Source organism: Mirounga angustirostris, unplaced genomic scaffold (assembly GCF_029215605.1).
Source record: "Mirounga angustirostris isolate CCGP_5_RB_7025 unplaced genomic scaffold, mMirAng1.0.hap1 SCAF_13, whole genome shotgun sequence".
Classification (NCBI taxonomy): domain Eukaryota; kingdom Metazoa; phylum Chordata; class Mammalia; order Carnivora; family Phocidae; genus Mirounga; species Mirounga angustirostris.
Genome location: NW_026991721.1, coordinates 65,511,243 through 65,529,949, shown reverse-complemented (window position 1 = coordinate 65,529,949; position 18,707 = coordinate 65,511,243). Strand labels below are relative to the sequence as shown.

The following is an 18,707-nucleotide window of genomic DNA, read 5'->3' as shown; positions in this document are numbered from 1 at the left end:
TGAAAAGGGCAAGGGACAGCTATGATAGAGAAGAGAACAACAACTAGTTCTCTTCAGTCTACAAACATGGCGGTGGGAAGAAGCCACAACCAAATCTACAGTCACAAACAGATGGAGGGGAACATGCACAGAGGACATTGGAAGTGGCAGGGCCTGAGAAAACAAGGGACAGGGTCCCCCAGTCCCAGGAAGATGGAGTCTGGGGGTCCCTGAGGAACACATGAGTATAAGAGAAAGGGAAACAGTGCCATGGTGAGTGGGAAAGCTGCGAAGTTCATTTCCGTAAGTGACTGTTAATACAGGCTGGTCAAATTCCAGAAGCAGAGTTCCTCAGGACCTCTTTCCTGACATATTACAAAACAATTGCTTTCTGTGTTGATTTCCACAAGGAAAACATCCTCCTTCTAACAAACCCCTTAACTTGTCAGAAAATAACTTGGCCAAGTCTGAGCTAACATGAGAGCTTATAGCCCAGGCCAGGTTGCCAAAAATAAAAATTCTTCATTTGGCTGGAGGGTATTAATTTTTGAGACTCATTTTTAACTAGCCGTTTACGATTATAAGAGGAACACATGCTCACTGTTGAAAAATAGAAAACCACAGAGAAGGAGATGAGAATAAAAATCACCTCGAATTCTACAAGATGAGAACCACTGTTAACGGTTTGGTGCTTTTCCCTCCTTCTATGCATGAGCCTTTAACAGAGTCAGGAGCATACTGTGAATGTAAGTTCAATTCCTGCTTTTTTCCAATAAAGTCCATTTAAAAATACTTCACTGTGTTCCAAGAAAGAAGGTCACCCTTAGTGAATAAACAAATTAAATAACAAAATGAATCAAAGTTAAAAAAATTTTTTGATTATCCACTGAGCCCCCATTTCTCCAGCAAAAGAAAAAAAAAAAAAACACTCTGGCCAGGATAGAAACACACCCATAGGATAGAAACCATAAGCTTATCTTTGTAATCTCTTACCTCTATCATATTTTCAGTAAACATTTATTGTTTTGAACAAGCCACATAATTTTTTTTCTTCAAATCAACAGGGGAATTTTATAACCACATCTTATTACTTTGAAGCAAGAAGTTAAGTTCTGACAGCCTTGGGAAGGCTTCGTCTTCCGATCTGCAGGTAGACCAGACTACTTAAAAATGATCAGTTCACATTCATGGACCATGACATCCAACTGGAAGTCCTAGCTCCTGTTTTGTTGGATTCTGTCACCTACTCAGTGAAGTAAGCAAATGGCCTTGCCAAAGACGTATTATGTGTCCTGCGCTACCTGGCTGGGAGCTGCCCTGATGTCTGCCTGCGCCCCGGTGGGGTACCTGGTTATACATGTAGGCCCAAGACCTTGGCCAGTAGAGAACAGAAGAACCGCTCTGCCCAGCAGAGAAGACCATCCTGGATCAAGATCTCTGCACAATGCATTTTCTTTCCTACCTCTCACATTTGACACTTCATTCCACGAGTATGTTCATACCAGCCCTTACAGCAGGTGCTGGGGACACAGGTGAGTAACAGACGCTATACCAGTTTCCATGGAGCTGCAGTTTGCAGAGCATGTGCCCTTCCATTACTCTCACACTAAGCCTGGGAGACAGGAAAGGCCACCACTGTTTTTCCCATATTGTAGATGATAAAGCCAACGTTCTTCTAAGTATTTTTTTGCCCCATGTTATGAAGCAGAAGGGGTTAGACTCAAACCTAGGTCTTCTGACTCCTAGCTCAGTGCTCTTTCTACTGTACCACTTACACTGATTAATTTCCTCTAATAGACAACTGAAGTCTTTCAGATTATTCATATTCCCTCTAGCACCTTGGTTCTACCTGGCTACCTAGTTTCTGAGCCATGAGTTGCCCTGACTTCCAGAAGGCTGCATATGTCCTGATTTCTGTGTGCCTGCCTAGGTTCTGACCCTGGGCTCAGGCATCTTCCCAGCTCTCAGGAGAGCTTCAAAACTCTATTGAATCCTTCCCATTGGTACCGCAAGGCAGCACCGTGCAAGCTTCTCCTAATGTTCAGTCTCCTCCCCACTCTTACAAATAGATTTTGCTGGACTCATGATGTCCCACCTAAAGATATTTCTCAGCCTTCTTTTGCAGTTCGATGTAGCCATAAAACTAAGTTCTGGCCCCTAGGATAAAAGAATGTGCTACTGCCAGGTCTTGACCTTAAAATGACTACATGTGACCCCCTCCCCGGACCCTTTCCCCCAGGAGATGGTGAAATTAGAAGCTGCCCCCTTCAACCACGAAGTGAAAACCACATGATGAAGACAGAAGGCCTGGACAATTACCTACTATGGACTAGTTTTAGCCATTGTGACTGTGGATCTCTTTAATACAGAAACTTGCTTGGTGTCCCAACCAAAAAGGTTTGAGTGACAACAGTTCTACATTCTCTGAGTAAAGCCCCTTGCCACCAATTAAATACTTGAAAGAGGAGGTTCAAAACTATATAAGAAAGTGTTCCATTCAGATTTATTTCAGGGAAAACTTCTAAAAAATACAATTACCAGGACCTCAAAGATGATTTATGTTTGGATCACAGGAAGAATTGAGAGAGCTCAAAGAAGCAAATCAGCTCCCTTCAGTAACAGGAGGGGAAAGAGCTCTAAGTAATAAGCATGACCAGTCCTCTCTCCTACAGTGGCTCACTCCATTCCTGGAAAAGGCACCAAGAGCTGAAATGATGTGAGCCAAGGCTAATTTCTCCATGGAAACAATGTGATAACAGGAGCTTGTGTTCCTAACCGAGAACTTGATGGTCAACTTTTAAAAGACATTACATAAATTCCATGTTTGATCATCTATTAAAGCCTTTGGACTTCTTTTTTTTTTTTTTTAAAGATTTTATCTATTTATTTGAGAGAGAGACAGCATATGGGCAAGGGGTGGTGGGCAGAGGGAGAGGGAGAAGCAGACTCCCCACTGAGCAGGGAGCCCGATATGTGGCTTGATCCCGGGACCCTGTCTGTTATCTGAAGCATCTTTGGGTCTCAGTCTCCTTAATTAGAAAGTGAGACTGACAGTGTCCACCCCACAGGGCTACTGTATTAAATGGGAAAAGGCAAGCACTTTGCACGGTTCTTGACAGATGGCAAATGCTCAAAGGTTAGGTAATAATAATAATAATAATAAATAAATAAACCATGCAAAACTAACAAAAATTAAGATTTGGCACATCTCCAATCAAGCCTTTGCTACAGGCTTTAGAATCGGGCATTACCTAGACAGTGTGCTGGCTCACCCATTAGCCCCTAGGCTAATCAATGTTCTTCTGGATTTCTGCCTCATGCCCCAGGATAGGTAAAACATCCAAGCATACCCAACTGGCCGGCTGGCTAGATCCCGACACTTGTTTTTCTGGTTCACAGCTGCCCATCACTATCCTGAGAAGTGTGTGCAGAGAAGAACAGATTAACTTGAGTATCTATGCCTAACCTTTCCAGCCATGCCCAGGCTGTGGCTCCTCATCTCTAAGGGTGAAATATATCATCATCTTTAAAATATGGCCCTACCCAGCAAAGTGAGGCCCGTCAGCACCCACTAGGTGGACAGCGCCGCATCCCTAAACAAGCCCCGGAGGCGGAGGCGGGAGAACTTCCTGCATTGCCCTCCAGGCTTTCCCTGCAAGGCCAGTACATCTTCACTATGAAAACTACAACGGTGGCTCCCTTCAATCCGGGACCAACGTTACAGCTTTCAAAACCCTTACTCGTTCCTTATCTCATTCCAGCATCAGAACCACACTGTAAGGGGCTGGGCAAGAATTGTTACACCTGTTCCACAGATAAGGAATCAGCCAGTTTGAGACATTTAAGTAATTTGGCTCAGGCTATCTGGTGCTTAAGTAGCAGAAGCAGCCCAGAATGCAAGTTATCTGGTTCCTCATCTGGTTCTTTTTCCAGAAAATGTGGGTATTTGTTTTTAAACATTCAACTTTCATAATGGTGCTTTGCTTCTAGAGAATTCATTAACCAAGGCAGCTCGGTCACAATACAGTGCAGATTCACATACTTGAAAGACACTCACACAGGCAGATGTTCCCTGCACTCTAGAAATCTAAAGGGTGACGGAAAACAGCCATGCCAATTAACATAATTGACAATTCCCAGCTCTGGCTCCCTCTAACTCTCTGTCTGGCTTCAGCTAGCAGCCTCCTATCAGGTCCCTGCTGCAGCTAGTCCCTCTCTGCTCCAGTATAACTGAAACACTCACACCGGACTGATGCTTTAGGGATAATTATTTCACATCACTGAAATAGTAATCACAACCACAGTAAAACCAACTGTAGTGGTTCTCCCTCCACTGCTGACCAGTCTCTACCTCACCAGGTAAACTTTGACCTGCCACTCAACCTCACAGAGTTTCCTAATCTATAAAATGAAGGAGTAGACTAAATAGAGCCTTGTCTACTTCCAGCTCATGACTCTAACACCCAACCAAATCCAAATTCTGCATGTGGAGGACACTGGGAGACAGCGGAGTCCAATGGTCAAGAGCTTCCATGGCCTGGTTTTAAAGCTTGGATCCTCTGCTTCTTGGCTATATTGACCTTAGGATCACTGTGTGCTTCGAGATCCTCATCTCTAAAAATGATGCTAATAATAATACCCCTTCATGGGGTTTTATAGGCATTAAATCAGATAATACATGTGAAATGCGAAGGACATCATAAGAACTCTCTATAGACTAGTAATTACTATCATCTGAAATGATGTGCATCATGTTTAGGCATTGACTGATCTTCCAAACTTAAATTTGCACCACTATTTGAGAACCCTCCATTCTAGGCAAGTCTCTGTTCCTGAATACAGGTTGGTCATTCCTACCTCTGTGCTTTTAATTGTGCTATGTTCCCACCCATCTACTCCCTGGAAATAGCTGTGCTACCCCTTGTTTGTGAATCTAAATCCTACCCATTCTTAAAGGTCTGGATTAAACCTGATCATTTCCATGAGGCCTCCTCCCTCCCATGACAACTCACAAAGATCTCTCTGGTCTCTGAATTCCTGCAGTACTTAAAATAGTCTAGACCACTTGGTTGGCATTATACATGGCCTTGGATTATCGTCCATCAACAGATGAAACTGCAGGCTCCTTGGCTACAACAACTCTTTCTTTTTTTAATTTTTTTTGAAGATTTTATTTTTTAAGTAATCTCTACACCTAACATGGGGCTCTAACCTGCCACCCCGAGATTAAGAGTCACATGCTCCACCAACTGAGCCAGCCAGGCGCCCCTACAACAACTCTTTCTGCTCTCCCTCTGGGTCTAGACTGAGTGTCTGGCATCTGGCCCCTCAGATATGTGTTGACTGAATAAATAAATGTGTAGTACTTACACCCAAAGAAATACACAGTTCTTTTAGTTCATGCAGCTCAGCTATTGATTTGTTGTACTTTGAGGCCAATTAAAGATAACATAAAGATGAATATCAGCCAGGCAGGGACAACCACAGCCAGTTAAGCCCTGATCATCAATAAAAGATACGGATATCTGACCAGCCTGAAGAATAAGAAAAACACAGATGTCAAAAGGAAGTTGTGACCTAAACTCCAAAGTACATTGCAAGACCAAGCTCACGAGGGTTAGATAGGGAAGGAAAGTTAAGGTTTTCCCAGGCTGAATTCATTCATTTGGTAAGTATTTATTAAGTGACTGCTCTGTGCAGACACTGTCTTAGTTGCTGGGGATACAGCCAAGAACAAAACAGATACAATTCTGCTCATAGTCTAGCATCTAAGGAGGAAGGCTAGGTATCATGCCACCTTCCAGCTCCGAGGTGAAATCCAGCAGAAACTTCTTGCCCTAACTCCTTGCTGTGCCTTCTCGTAAGGAAAAAAAAAAACAAGAAAACAAAAAAAACCACATCTCATTCACAACTGACCACACAGAGGCCATGCTGAAAGTGCTGTTTAAATCCCAAGGAGGCTTCCCTTGCTCGAATCTGGTGGGGAAGTCTGCAGCAAAGCACCCTGCGCCCTGGGCCATGTGAGCTCTAACTCCCTAACACCCTGCGTCCCAGAGTCCTTTAAACGGCAAACTTGTCAAAGGGCAAATGTGGCTCATATCGCCAAAGTGAAACACAGAGAGGGGAAAGGAGGAAGGGAGGGGTGGTCGTTAGCTAGTTTTCACCACTGCAAAACCTGAGGCTCCTTTCTCCTTTGGAGCAGAAACCTCTTCTATCATTGAAAGCCTTAAAAAAAAATTTTTTTTTCCTCCAGCAGGATACTGAAAATAGCTTTGCATTTAACATTTAAAATTGTTTTTGATCCCACACTCTTTCAGCTCTGCTCTCTCCTGCAAATTCATTCCATTCCCTAAGGGCACTTAGAAGTATAATTCATAAGTAACAAACCATAGTCACCATTTTTATCCCTAAGAGTTAAAAAGAAAAACCAGTTTACATAATTATATGGAAGATAAGTTGGCCAAGAACACAGGAATCTTATCTGGACCAAAAGTTCTAGGACGAAATTTCTTTCCACTCATTAAGAAAGATAGCAGATCAAAATGAGGGTGCAGACGGAGTGCGTAACTGCTGAGCACCATACACGGGAATTTCTTGAGCTCCTCATTATTTGAGTACATCTACTTCTTCAAGCAGAAACCGGACGCAGCCATTTGAGGGTAGGTTGGAACAATGAAATATATGTATGTTTTCCCATTGTGGTGAGAAAACAGGGTGTTATATCTAAGAAGGACCTGAGAAATCAAAGCTCAGTGAGGGCAGCTTACTCGAAGTTATTCAGCAAGCCAGTGGCGGGGCCGACACTGGGCCCCAGGCTCTCCCAGCTCCCAGTGCAGGGCTCTCCCTACTCTGCACATCATGGGCTCGTTTATAACATGGGGAGCTAAATCTTAAAGGCACAAGGGCAAGAATTCCTTTCATAAAACTTCTTTGGCAGGCTGGAAAAATAATAGGAGATGGGTCCCTCTGATGCTAATAGTAAATGACCTAGAATGCCATCTAGATGAGGGGGTCCAGCTGCAGCAGGCTTAATTAATGCTGAGGATACTTTAGCACTAAACAGTATGGCTTCAACCAGAGTCAGCACGAAATGATGTTTGTGGGCTCACCTGGGAACTAAACCACCAGTTGGTTCATCTTTTTCTATAGAAAAATCCATCCCTGGTTTCAAGTGCCTTACAAATGAACTTTTGGAACAGACCTGCTTATAAGATGGCTGCATATATAAAACAGAATTCTGAGGGCTGAAGCTCTGCACTAAACACAATGAAAACAGCAATTCATGCTAGGTGTACATTTATGAGAAAACCCTTTGAACCGTCAATTTATGTGCAATACAAAGTTTTATTAAAAGCCTTCTGTGCAGAGTCTAGTTAACTGCTATTTGTACCATATATAACTAAGGGCAAATGCTCCAGTTCTGTATGTATTTAAGGGACTTTCTGGCACTGGGCTAAGGTTACAGGGAGGATAAAATACCTGCACACAAGGAATGCATAATCCAGTTACCAAGCCTTTACCTTCCTCAAAAACAAGCTACTTCCAACCTCAGGGCCTTTGCACTTGTTCCCACTTCCTGGGACACTTTCCCCCAGATCTTCCTGCAGCTGGGCTTAAATGTCACCTCTTCAGAAAGGCTTCCCCAAGGGACCCAATTAAAGCAACCTCCGTCCCACCATTCATCGTCACTATTGCTTTACTTTATGCGATTGCCTATCTATCGCTACCAGAAGCGAACGTCTTCAACTGTTCACGATCTGTCTCTAGCTGGGACTCCTGTTTTGTTCCCTGCAGTATCTCCAGGGCCTGTAACAGTGCTGTGCACACAGTAGGCATCCCTCCACGACACTGAAGGGGTCAATGAGTAGAGGTGGAGAATGGGAAGTGAGGACAAGATATTTACTCATGAAACGATTAAAAAATGAGAGAACTGGCCATCCCGATTAGCTACAATGTGATAATTTGCTAATTATGAAGTACCACTGCTTCTGAACGAACGGCTGGCAATCAAAAGTGACAAAGAGAGACACAGTGTGTATGTAAAGGGGGCAAATGACACCAGAGGAGGCTCACCCAGAAGTGTGATTCGAGGCAAGCTAAGACAAAGAGGACAGGCCCCTCAGGTCAAGGGGGAGATGGGAGCAAGCGGGGAGGAGCATGGCATGGGGGTGGCCTAGGCAGGGGAGGGCAGAGCAGGGCAGTACCGAACCTCCGGTGCCCAGCTCAGTCTGGGAATGGGGGTTGGGGTGGAGGAGCAGGGCCACTGAAGGGGAAAAGGATCCGACTCTGGAGAGTCTGGAACACTGAACACGGAGGTGTGAACCACAGGCCGCTCGCAACAGGGCTGTTTCTGGAAGGCAAAGTTGGCCCCGTTGTATGGGAAGAAGTGAAGGAGGTAGAGGGTAGAACAGAAAACTGGTTAGAAGATGACCTCACTGGTCTAAGTATGAGGGGCAAAAAGAGCTTTTTCCCTCTGCTTGGATATGAGAAAAACGTAAGTAAGCAAGATGTCAAGGAATTTCCCCCCACTCCAAAAAAGACAATTTCCAGAGTATTTCACAACAGCATTCCATGGCAGATTCAGGTCAACTTCCCATACATCCTACACTTGGAGCACTCAAGGAGGATAACAGAGGTTCCAAACAACAGCTCTGAGGGCAGAGCATGTCTTTCTATGCCTTCCAAATCCAAGATTAATTACATTCAGTATAGCCTGTGTTTATTATCTTTCTATTCTTTGGGGGGAAAAAAAGTGGTATCTAATTCCACTGTGCAGTATATATTTGAACATTATATAACACATTTTTATGTAACAGGTTCTTGACATAAGACAATGTTTCTCTTACTATCTAAATGTATTCGGGGAAACAACTGGCATTAAAATATATATATATATACACCAAGGCTGTTGATGCCTGCCTTTGGGTTAAGAAGCTGGGGAGAGGAGGAAGAAGGTGAGAGACTCTTGAAAAGGTCTCCTCCCCAGTGAGGAGCTCTGCAGATGGCTACAGGGGGGCAAGGGGTACCGAGCTCTGTTTGAAGGTTCATCTGATGCCCAGAGCTGCCCGGGGAGGGGCTGGCTGAGCCTCACGAGGCCCATGTCAGAGCGATGCCCAGAGAGGCATGAAGAAGCAAGAGAGACAGAAGTGCACAACAGGGTGTGAGAAGGATGCTCACGAGCCCTTGGAACTGCTACTCGGGTGAGATCTAAATGGGCATCCTGTCCTGCCGCAAAGGACTTCAGTCCTGCTGAAGAGAAGGTGCATGACCACATCTGTCGACAGTAAGATGGGTGAGCCATCGCCACAGGCCTGCCTGCCTCCCAGCACGGTGCTGGGCACTGCACACACAGCGTTTCAGGTGGTGGCCGCCGCCCCTGCCCCCAACACACACACACACACACACACACACACAGCAGGCCCCGAAGACAGTGCTTAGAGACCAGACTCTGGAGTCCTCTGGGCATAAATCCTGCCCTGCCCCACACCAGGTGAGTGACCTTGGGCAGTTTCCAAAACCGCTTCACTTGGGAAAACAAAGGATAATCACAGTACCTACCTCATGGGGTTGTGATGAAGGTTAAACGTATTAATAAACATAAGGTGACTCGCATCTTTGCTGGCACATAGAGAGTGTTCAATAAATATTAGCCACTAATGCCATCAGGACCATTATTTCTGTTTTGCAAATGAGGTAAGTCAGACTCAAAGAAGCTAACTAATTGCCCCAGGTCACACATTTCAAACAGCAGTTGAAGGCATAAATATATGTAAATGTTTTACTCGGTATACATCCAAAATCAAATGGGTACAGTATTAGCCAGAATAGGAAATCAGGCAGACCTCCATCCCCTTCTTTAGCTGGGCTGGATGAACATGAGTTTATACTATTTAAAAGGACAGCATGTACTAACGTAAAAATCATTTCTCATCATATGCTGGCACTCAACGTTCCCCTAAAGCAAAGATGACTAAAACTTACCCAATCTCACCCCCCCTACCACATTAAGTCCCAAACTCAAACCTCTCTTCCCTGTAGACCTAACTATGCCCAGCCATGTCCAACGTGCGTCCCTGATGCACCCCATTCCATCTCCTTCCCCTCAAAGATCACTAATCAATTAGATTGGACAAGCACATCTTAAAGGCTCCCTATGGCTGTGATTTGGGGAAACCAAGATGAACTCCCCGCAAAGTGCCTGGCCTGAGCAAGCAGGGGAGATATTCCCAGAGGCAGCCCAACACAATATAGATGGAACAGTAGCTACGAATTCAAGCTAAACCAAGGGCTGGGGGACACTGCTGCCAGGTGTGGGGAGGAAGAAAAACACAACGAAGAAATAGCTCCTGGAGGACCACGCATTTGAGCTGGGTCTTAGAGAAGAGTAAGACTTTGACATGAGAAAGTTGGAACATGGAATGGGTCAAGGGCTGGTCCGGGCAACAGACAGCCGTTCAGTTTGACTAGACAGTCCCGTGCACATGGACAGGCAGGCTGGATATGGAGAGGCGAGAAGGAGCAGAGGTACCATGAGCTAACATTCACTGAATGCTCATTATGTGCCATGAATAGCTTCATGTATTTTTTAATAGTTTTAACTCATTTAATCTATACCACAACTCTTTGAGGTAAGGACTCCAGAGATCTCAGTCTTATAATTGAGGATACCAAGACACAGTGAGCAAAGCAACTTGACCACACATCATAAAGCTGATAAGGAACAGTTAGGATGTGCAATCTGCTCCAAAGTCTGCACTTTTCACCACTCAAACTGCCTCTCAGGACAGCTTGGCGGTGAAGGGCACAGGCAACAGTGTGTTACGAGGATGAAATGAGACAGTGCTTGCAAACAGCGTGCAACCTATAGCTCCAAGGTCACGAATGCTGGCTCCAGGCTGCCATTAACGTCTACGATGAACCCACTGGCAGTTGAAGCAGGAGAGACAGATCAGGACTGAAAAATGGGCCAGGACAAAAACCTGCCTTTAGAGTGTGCAGGAAGAGAACCAAGAAAGCATCGTGACCCAAAGGCTGAAGAACGAGGCAATTTCAAGAAGGATGGAAAGAAAGGTAGGGGAACAGCAACACAGGGGCCAAGAACAACCATTCTGGACTAAGGACAGGCCCCTGGAATTCAAGACTGAAAGTTTTTGGAGATCTTTGCTAACCATAGAGAAGGGTGGTAGAGAGAACAGCTAGAGGGTGGGAGCTAGGGACAGAGCAAATGAGAGAGTAGAAGAGGTGAATGTTCGCAGCCCCGTGAGAGGCTGCGTGGCAGGGAGGGGAGAGAAAGACATACAGATTCAGGGGTACCACGTACAGACAGGTGAAAGCTGCCTGCTCCATCACAGGCCTGCAGAAGGGCTATGTCTTTCCCCTTCCATCCTTCTTCTACTAAACTGAGATGAAGGCTTTTCTGGGGTTGGTGAGGATATTCAGGGGGCAGGACCCTGGCAGCGCTGGGAGGGAGTGGTAGCAGGCACTGAGGGAGGGCTTCCTGTGTGCCAGGCATTTCACACGCACCGTCTCCCTGGATCCTCACACAGACTCTGGGAGGCAGGCACTGCCATGACACTACAGACGAGGAGCCTGCGGTCAGAGGGATCAAGCACTTGTCTAATCAGAACCCAAGTCCCAGGTCCTGCCACCAGAGTCCCAGGCTCCGGCCCAAGGTGAAGGTCCAAGGAAAAGAAACAGAGGACAGACCCAGTTGCTTTTTCTGAACTGGAAAGAGAGGATGAGACATGGGGGTGGGAGGGTGTAGAAGACAGGCCATTTTGAGCAGGAAAGAAGAGATGCTGAGGGGGCTCAAGTCCGAACAGGTCTTATTTTGAGAGAGAAAGAGGAGAAAAGCCAGGGTGAGTGTTTGGGGTAAGTCTGGGTGTTGTGACAAAGTGGCGAAGTGGCAATGAGGTGAGAAAAGACTGCAGAAGGGTGACATGCCTGTGTTTCTGGGCTCCTCACTAAACCTCAAGGTCTAGAGAGGATTTTTTACTTCCCTGCAAGTATCTCCCATGATGCTAACTAAAATCACTCTGTAACTGTAACATGGTAAGGGGCAGAAATTGTTTCTCTGATGCTGACTTTCTCTTACCACCACCCTCAGAGCTGATGCTGCGGTCACCACCGGAAGAAAGCTCACAGAAAGAAAGCAACTCTTACACCAAAGAGAGATATGAAATATTTAGTTTCCATAGATTCTCAGGCAGTTTTGTTAACATAGCCAAGTCTTTCCACAGTGCTTGTTCACTGTTTAGTATATAAATTGCACAAAGATGGTTGGCGTGGAAGGAAAAATCTGAAAACACGGCCACTTCCTTTTCTTCATGTGGTAGGCAAACCTCTTCTGCAGAAGGCAAACTCCTGAGTCGTCATCATTTTATAAATCATTTGAAATGGAGTCTTTAAAACCCCATCTGTTGTTCTGTTTAAGTTTCCTATGAAAATAGGACTTCGGCTCAGATGTTCTGGAGGTAAATACCAACCTGAACTCAAATGTATTAAATATTTAGAGATGCAGAGAACTCTAGAGCAGAAAGAACCTTTGAGATCACCTAGTTCAACTGCCTTACTTTCCACTGGAGGCAAACAGAACCCAGAGAGGCTCAGTGATTTGCCCCAGGTGGCACAGCTACGAACATCCAAGTCTGGGCCAGAACCAGCCTTGGTTCTAACTCTCAGGCTAACGCTCTTCGACCACCTGTTCCTTTCACTCTCCCTCTTTTTAAACTTTAGGGGTTCAAATAAGGCACAAATTTAACTATAGTTTAAATTATTATTATTATTCACTGGCTACATCCACCATCAAAACCAAAATACCTCCACAGATTCCAGCATCAGATGATACAGGCAATTTCAAAGCCTTCTAAATAGGTTCAAGAAGCTGTTTTAAAGATTTATCAGTAAAGTGAACTCAGTAACAGATCATGGAGCAAAAGATTCAATTTTGTGTTTTAAAAAATATTTTGGAGTTTCATTGATATGGAAATTTAATTTAACAGCAGTGACTTTTTTTTCTTTCCCTTGCAAGCATAAAGAGCATGAGATTATTCAAAACTGCTCAGGAGCAGCAATGACTATTTTAAGCTCATGATTCAACCAGTACATTAATTAAAAACTCCACCAACCCAAATTGACAGATCCTGATATCAATGGGACCAGAAGAATTAAAATAATAGTTGTCATATAAAAATAGATTAAAGCGGGGAACAGCAGCAGATGTCAGAAGGACAAGCAAGCGTTGTGGGAAATGAGATGCATCTAATGGGCAGCTTTTATGGATTTTTTTAAAAACGAAGACCCTGGAAATACAGGTACACTCAAGAAATGCTTCCTCACAAATACCGAATCTTATTTCTGGAAGCTAGGTGAGAAAACTTGGCTAATAATTCCATGCCGAGGAGTAGCTCTGTAAGCAGGGAGAAGAGACTAGCAAGCGCCAAAGTGCCCAGACAACGCTATTGGACCGGGAAGGGGCCAAGGGGCTGAAGCGGAGGAGGGAAAAGGGGATCGGGAATGTGGGGTGAGGGGTGTCAGCCTGGTCCCTCATCGGCCAGCATCGACAGTAACAACCGACGCCAATGTCCAGTGCAACCCTTCCTTCCCCTGCGACTACCCTCCGACACCTGCCTGCGCTCCGCAGCCGGCTTCTCGAGACCCCTCCGGGGTCGTTGACTCAAGCCCCAAAAGGTCGTCATTAATTTCTGCTCTTCCACTTCTATCTCCGAGCAAAAGAGCTCTCTTGGCTGTCAACGCCCGGCAATCGCGAGCGGGAACCTTTCTTTTCTGACATCTGTCAAACCCGGTGCTAGAGCCAGCCTTGCTGCGCCCTCCGCGGGGCTCCGGGGCTTCTAGGGCGGGCGGCGGGCCCACACCTGGACGCCGGGCGACATCCCCGTGCCGTCGGGCACCTGCTCAAAGACCCACAGGGGATACTCCCGGGGCGGCCGAGGACCCAGACGGCGCAGGCCGGACGAAAGTTCGCAAGCTGGGGTCTGCCCCATTATGGACCCCGGATTCCCGGGTGCAGCGCCAAGGCCCCGCAACAGGGCCGAAGGGGCTGGCAGACTCGTACTCCCCAAGCCGGACGGAGACGCCCTCCCGCCACCTCCCAGCCCCGCAGGCTCCCGAAAGGGAAGTGGAGGAGATGCGGAGGAAGGGCAGAAGAGGCATTGCCTGCCCAACGCCATTGGGGTGCCGCCGTCAAGAATGGTCCTCTTGAGGTCCCCCCAGCTCCCCGGGATACATCCTAGGACTCGCCCTGAGCCGGATCACTGCTCCCAAAGGGCGGAGCTGTCCCTTTAAGAGGCAGCTGGCTGCTTCCTCCCCCCCCCCTCCACCCCCCCCGTCAGGTAGCGATGCCCGAGGAGGGGAGGTGGGTACTCCCGGGGACACTTTCCCGGTCCCTTTAAGGGCGCCTACGGCACCTCTGCCCGCCCTACCCTGCAGCGCCAGCCCCCGCGAGAGAGGATGGGGGCGGCCGGGCGCGGCGCCTTTAAGGGGCGCAGCCTCCCCGCGGCTCGGGTGGGGGCAGGGAGCGGGCACGGGCCCTTTAAGGCCGGCAGCGGGCACGTCGGGCAGGGTTCCCCGGCGGCCGGGCTGCGCCCCGGGCGGCGGCGAGGGCGCCGCGCCTGCCAGGGTGCTAACGGCCCCCGACGGGGTGCCCCGGGCCGCGCCGCCGGCCGCGGCCAGCCCGACACTCACCGTGGCTCGCGGGAGCGCCCGCGTCCGCGCCCCCACTCGGATCCCGCGGCGGCGGCGGCGGTGAGTCCGGCGCGGGTAAACAGGCACCTCCGTCCCTGACCTACTTTCTGCCTTCCCTAAATGTCGCACCACTAACCTACTTTCCGACCAATCCGCTCCCCGCCGGCCCAGGCCCGGCCCCCCGCCCACCAATCGCTGTGCCCAACCCCCCTTCCCCGCCCACCAATGGAGGAGCCCCAGAGCCCGGATACCTGCCTCTTTCCACCAGCCAATCCGAGCACCCGAAGGGAGCCGGTCTCGGCGGTCGTCCCCGGCCAATCCGCGCGCGGCTCGGCGGCCCTTTGGCCAGTGGTGTAGCAGCTAGAGAAGCTGCTGACCAATGGCGGGGCGGCGGGGGCCGGTTTACCTGCTACTTTCTCGCCACCAATCGCTGGGCGCACAAAAGCGCACGCCCCGAGGAGAGGACCAATCGGCGCGCTTTCCCTGGATTTCCTCGCCCCTGCCCTCTCCCTTCCCCTCAGGTCTCCCGCTCGCGGTGGCCACTGCGGGTGCAGACGCCGCACTCCTTGCAGTCGCCTGGGATGTCCCTCTTCTCCGGGTCCCTGGCTTGCTTCTGGCTCACCGGTCTCACCCCTCCTCCTTCCCTTCTTCCCTCGGGCACCCTGACAAAAAGCAGCGTTTCCTTGCTCGCCTCCCTCCAACTCCATCTAGGAAACCAATTTTAGGAACACAGAGTGCCAGACCCTTCCTAAAACAGCCTGGCTTGCCAAAGTCCAAACGGGAGAACGAATACTTAGTATTTCTAGAAGGCTTCCCCATCCAAGCTTCTTACGTTCCTTTCGTTCGTCTTGACCTCCAAGCGTCCCGTTGCAGCTGTCATTCTCGCTGTTGAAAAGACAAAACTCAAGCCTGCGGCGATTCCATTGCATTTCCTTCCAGTGCCCGGGTTTTGACCACCTACTGTGTGGCAGACACCGTCCCGGCGGCCGCGGTCTCTGCCGCGAAAAGCTGCCCAGGGAGGGAGACGGAAGGAAACAAAGAGTTACAAAAAATAAATATTTCATGACGGAACACATCTTAGGTACTGAGAAGACAGTGAATCTGTCTTATTTTTTGTGTCTCAAGCACTTAGCAGAGGGCCTTTAGCACAAAGATCTCTTAACCTTCTAGATGTCAACCTCGCTGAAGAGGAGGGCGAGGGCGGTGTCTTCTCTTTTCTCATACTCACCCCGCTCCCCTTAAGCGCCTGATGGGAGGGAGATGGAGGGGTGGGGGCAGGAGCCTGATACCTAACAAGTGCTTGATAAGTGTTTGTTGACTGGATACATGAACAAACGGAATGAAATCACTTCACTCAATTCTGTGACCCAGACTAGCCCCTAAGAGTCTAGAATTCTCGTCTCTTTCCTTGAACACAGACACTGCATTTTAATCGTGGTAAATCCCTTGCTGTCCACAGCTCATTGCCAGGCACAGCGTGGTAGCCCAATATGCGCTTGTGGCCTGAATATTGACTGTTCTCAAGGTCGACCAAGTTCACTGGTAGCTTACTATTTTTCCTAAATTTATATGCCTGTGGAATCATTGCTGTTTACTTTGTCCCTGCCCTGATTTCATAAGGAAACCACTCTATGTAAGTGGCATTATAGCAATGCACTTCACGAGATATTGTGGACAAGATGAAGAAATCTAGGCCTGGGTTCTAGTATAATTAATTGGACCAATAACTGGTTAAGTAACCATAACCTATAGATGCCTGATTAATGAATCTCTGTGGGTCTGAAGAAAGGGTAGAGGGGAATCAATATTTGTGCTTCATCAATTATGAGCTAAATGCTTTCCCTGCATCTTCTCCCTTAATCCTCACAACACCATGTTACAGATGAAGAAACTGAAACTCAAAACTTCAACCAGCTAGTCCAATGTCACCCAATAGGTGGCAGAGCCATAATTCAAACCAGGTTTTTGACTTCAAAACCTTCATACCATACCAGTTACCATCAGAATGATAGAAGGCTCTCTCCAGGGCTTAGACTTTAGGACTTTTATCAGTGCTCTGAATGAAAACCCAGAGGATTTGCATCACATTTCAGGATGACACAAAACCAGGAGGGGAAGAGATACCATTACATAACATAAGCCAAATGCAATGGGGGAGCAGTGGGCTAGCTCTTACAGGGATAAATCTGGGGGTCCCACCCTGGGAAACTAACTGCTGAAACACAGAGGTATCTTAACAGATGCATATGAGAGCAAACCTAAAGGGTCTCAGGTGACAGACAACTTGATCTGAGTCCTCAGTATGGCTGCCCAAATACATGAATGCTGTCTTAGGCTGCATCGATAAAAGTCTGAGATATAAAGCAAGTTGGATGTTACAGTACCACCCAGTGTTGGTCATTACACACATAAGAGTATTGTCTCCAGTTAAGGCTTGGCAAAGGAAAAGTAAACACATGCACAAGGAGAGGGACCAGGATGTCAAGAGCCTGGGAACTACATCATATGAGGAAAGATTAAAGGAAGCAGAAGGTTTTGCCCCAGGAGGTACAAGGTAACTGTCTTCATGTATTTGAAGGGCTGTCAAATAGAAGAGAAATTAGACTCGTTCTTCAGGGCCCTAAAGGGTGGAAGGGGGACCTGCGGGTAGAACCTCTAGAATGAAACAATATGAAGAGTTTTCTAACAACTAGAACCTCCTCTGCCTTGATAAGTTGAATTTCCTGTCACAGAAAGTGTCTACATAAGAATTGGATGACCAGGAGTGCCTGGGTGGCTCAGTCGGTTAAGGGTCTGACTTCAGCTCAGGTCATGGTCCCGGGGTCCTGGGATCGGGCCCCACATTGGGCTCCCTGCTTAGCAAGGAGCCTGCTTCTCCCTTTCCCTGCCCCCTGCTTGTGTGCTCTCTCACTCTCTCTTTCTCATAAATAAATAAATAAATAAATAAATAAATAAATAAATAAATAAATAAATAAATAAGTAAGTAAAATCTTAAAAAAAAAAAAAAAAAAAAAGAATTGGATGACCATGTGGTGGGAAGAGGCCTGGAATAGGTGTTCTTTTAGGACTCTGTCTCTCTGAGATGATGTGGTTTACCTTCATACCTTGGTTCTCCTCTTTTAAATAAAGTTCATCACCCTGACTTTTCCTACCCTCAGTGACCAAGCTACTGTTTCTCCTCATGTGAGCCTGTTCTTCCATATGTAATTATACTTGTGTTTCTCCCTGTTGGAGATCCCAAGCAACCTCCATTTTCCACTGGTACTCACTTCCCTTTTATTTTCTACCATCTAGAATCCTGGTTCTTAATTCTCTGGGCACTGTTAAGGTCAAAGTATTGTCCTCAATCTAAAATTCACTGGGAATGAATAAAATCACATAGATAGAAGGAAGGGAAAGGGAACATTTATTGAGCACCTACTGTGTATCAGATACTTTAAATACATTATCTAATATACTATTCTCATTCACTCCAGCAGTTGATAAGCTCACTCTTCCACACTTGCTAGCTGAATGACTTTTATCAAGTAAAACTACAGTTTCCTCATCTGTAATACGGGGTTAATCTAGTATGTACTTTACAAGATTGTGGTGAGAGTTAAATGAGACAAGAGATAGAAAGCCCTTGGCATAGTACCTGCACATGGTAAGGATTCAATACATTCTAGGTTAGCAATTCTATGGGAGAGGTATTTACCACACAGACTTCACAGATAAAGTCAGTGAGGATAAAGTAGTATAATCCACAGTGGTTCCCCAAACTCTGATCCAATGGTCAGGTCCATCAGAATTCACTGAGGAGTTTTTTGTTTTATTTTGTTTTAATACAGATGTCCAAGTCCTAATTTGGAAGATTCTGATTCAAAATCTTTGGTATCTGTGAGGCAGTCCAATTTGGGAACTGCTAGTCTAATGGAATAAACCCAGGCCCCAAAGTCAAACAGACATGAAGTCAAATTTCAGGACTGCTGGACTGAATGGAGGAGTCAATGACAGGACCTGGGAGTTAGGTAGTTGTGTTCTCT

At 46.9% G+C, this 18,707-nt stretch overlaps 1 protein-coding gene across 12 annotated transcripts in view; it reads right to left on the bottom strand.

Annotated features, from left to right (window-relative positions):
- Nucleotides 1–14,839, bottom strand: part of BMAL1 (basic helix-loop-helix ARNT like 1) — a 98,936-nt gene extending 84,097 nt beyond the window's left edge. For 4 of the 12 annotated variants that reach the window (XM_054512041.2, XM_054512047.2, XM_054512045.2 and 1 more), the window contains exon 1: nucleotides 14,683–14,839. The gene's annotated coding sequence lies outside the window, so the exon portion shown is untranslated. The remainder of the gene's footprint in view (nucleotides 1–14,682) is intronic. The other 8 variants (XM_045894094.2, XM_054512048.2, XM_054512049.2 and 5 more) reach the window with 4 other exon arrangements.
- Nucleotides 14,840–18,707: the final 3,868 nt, after the last annotated feature.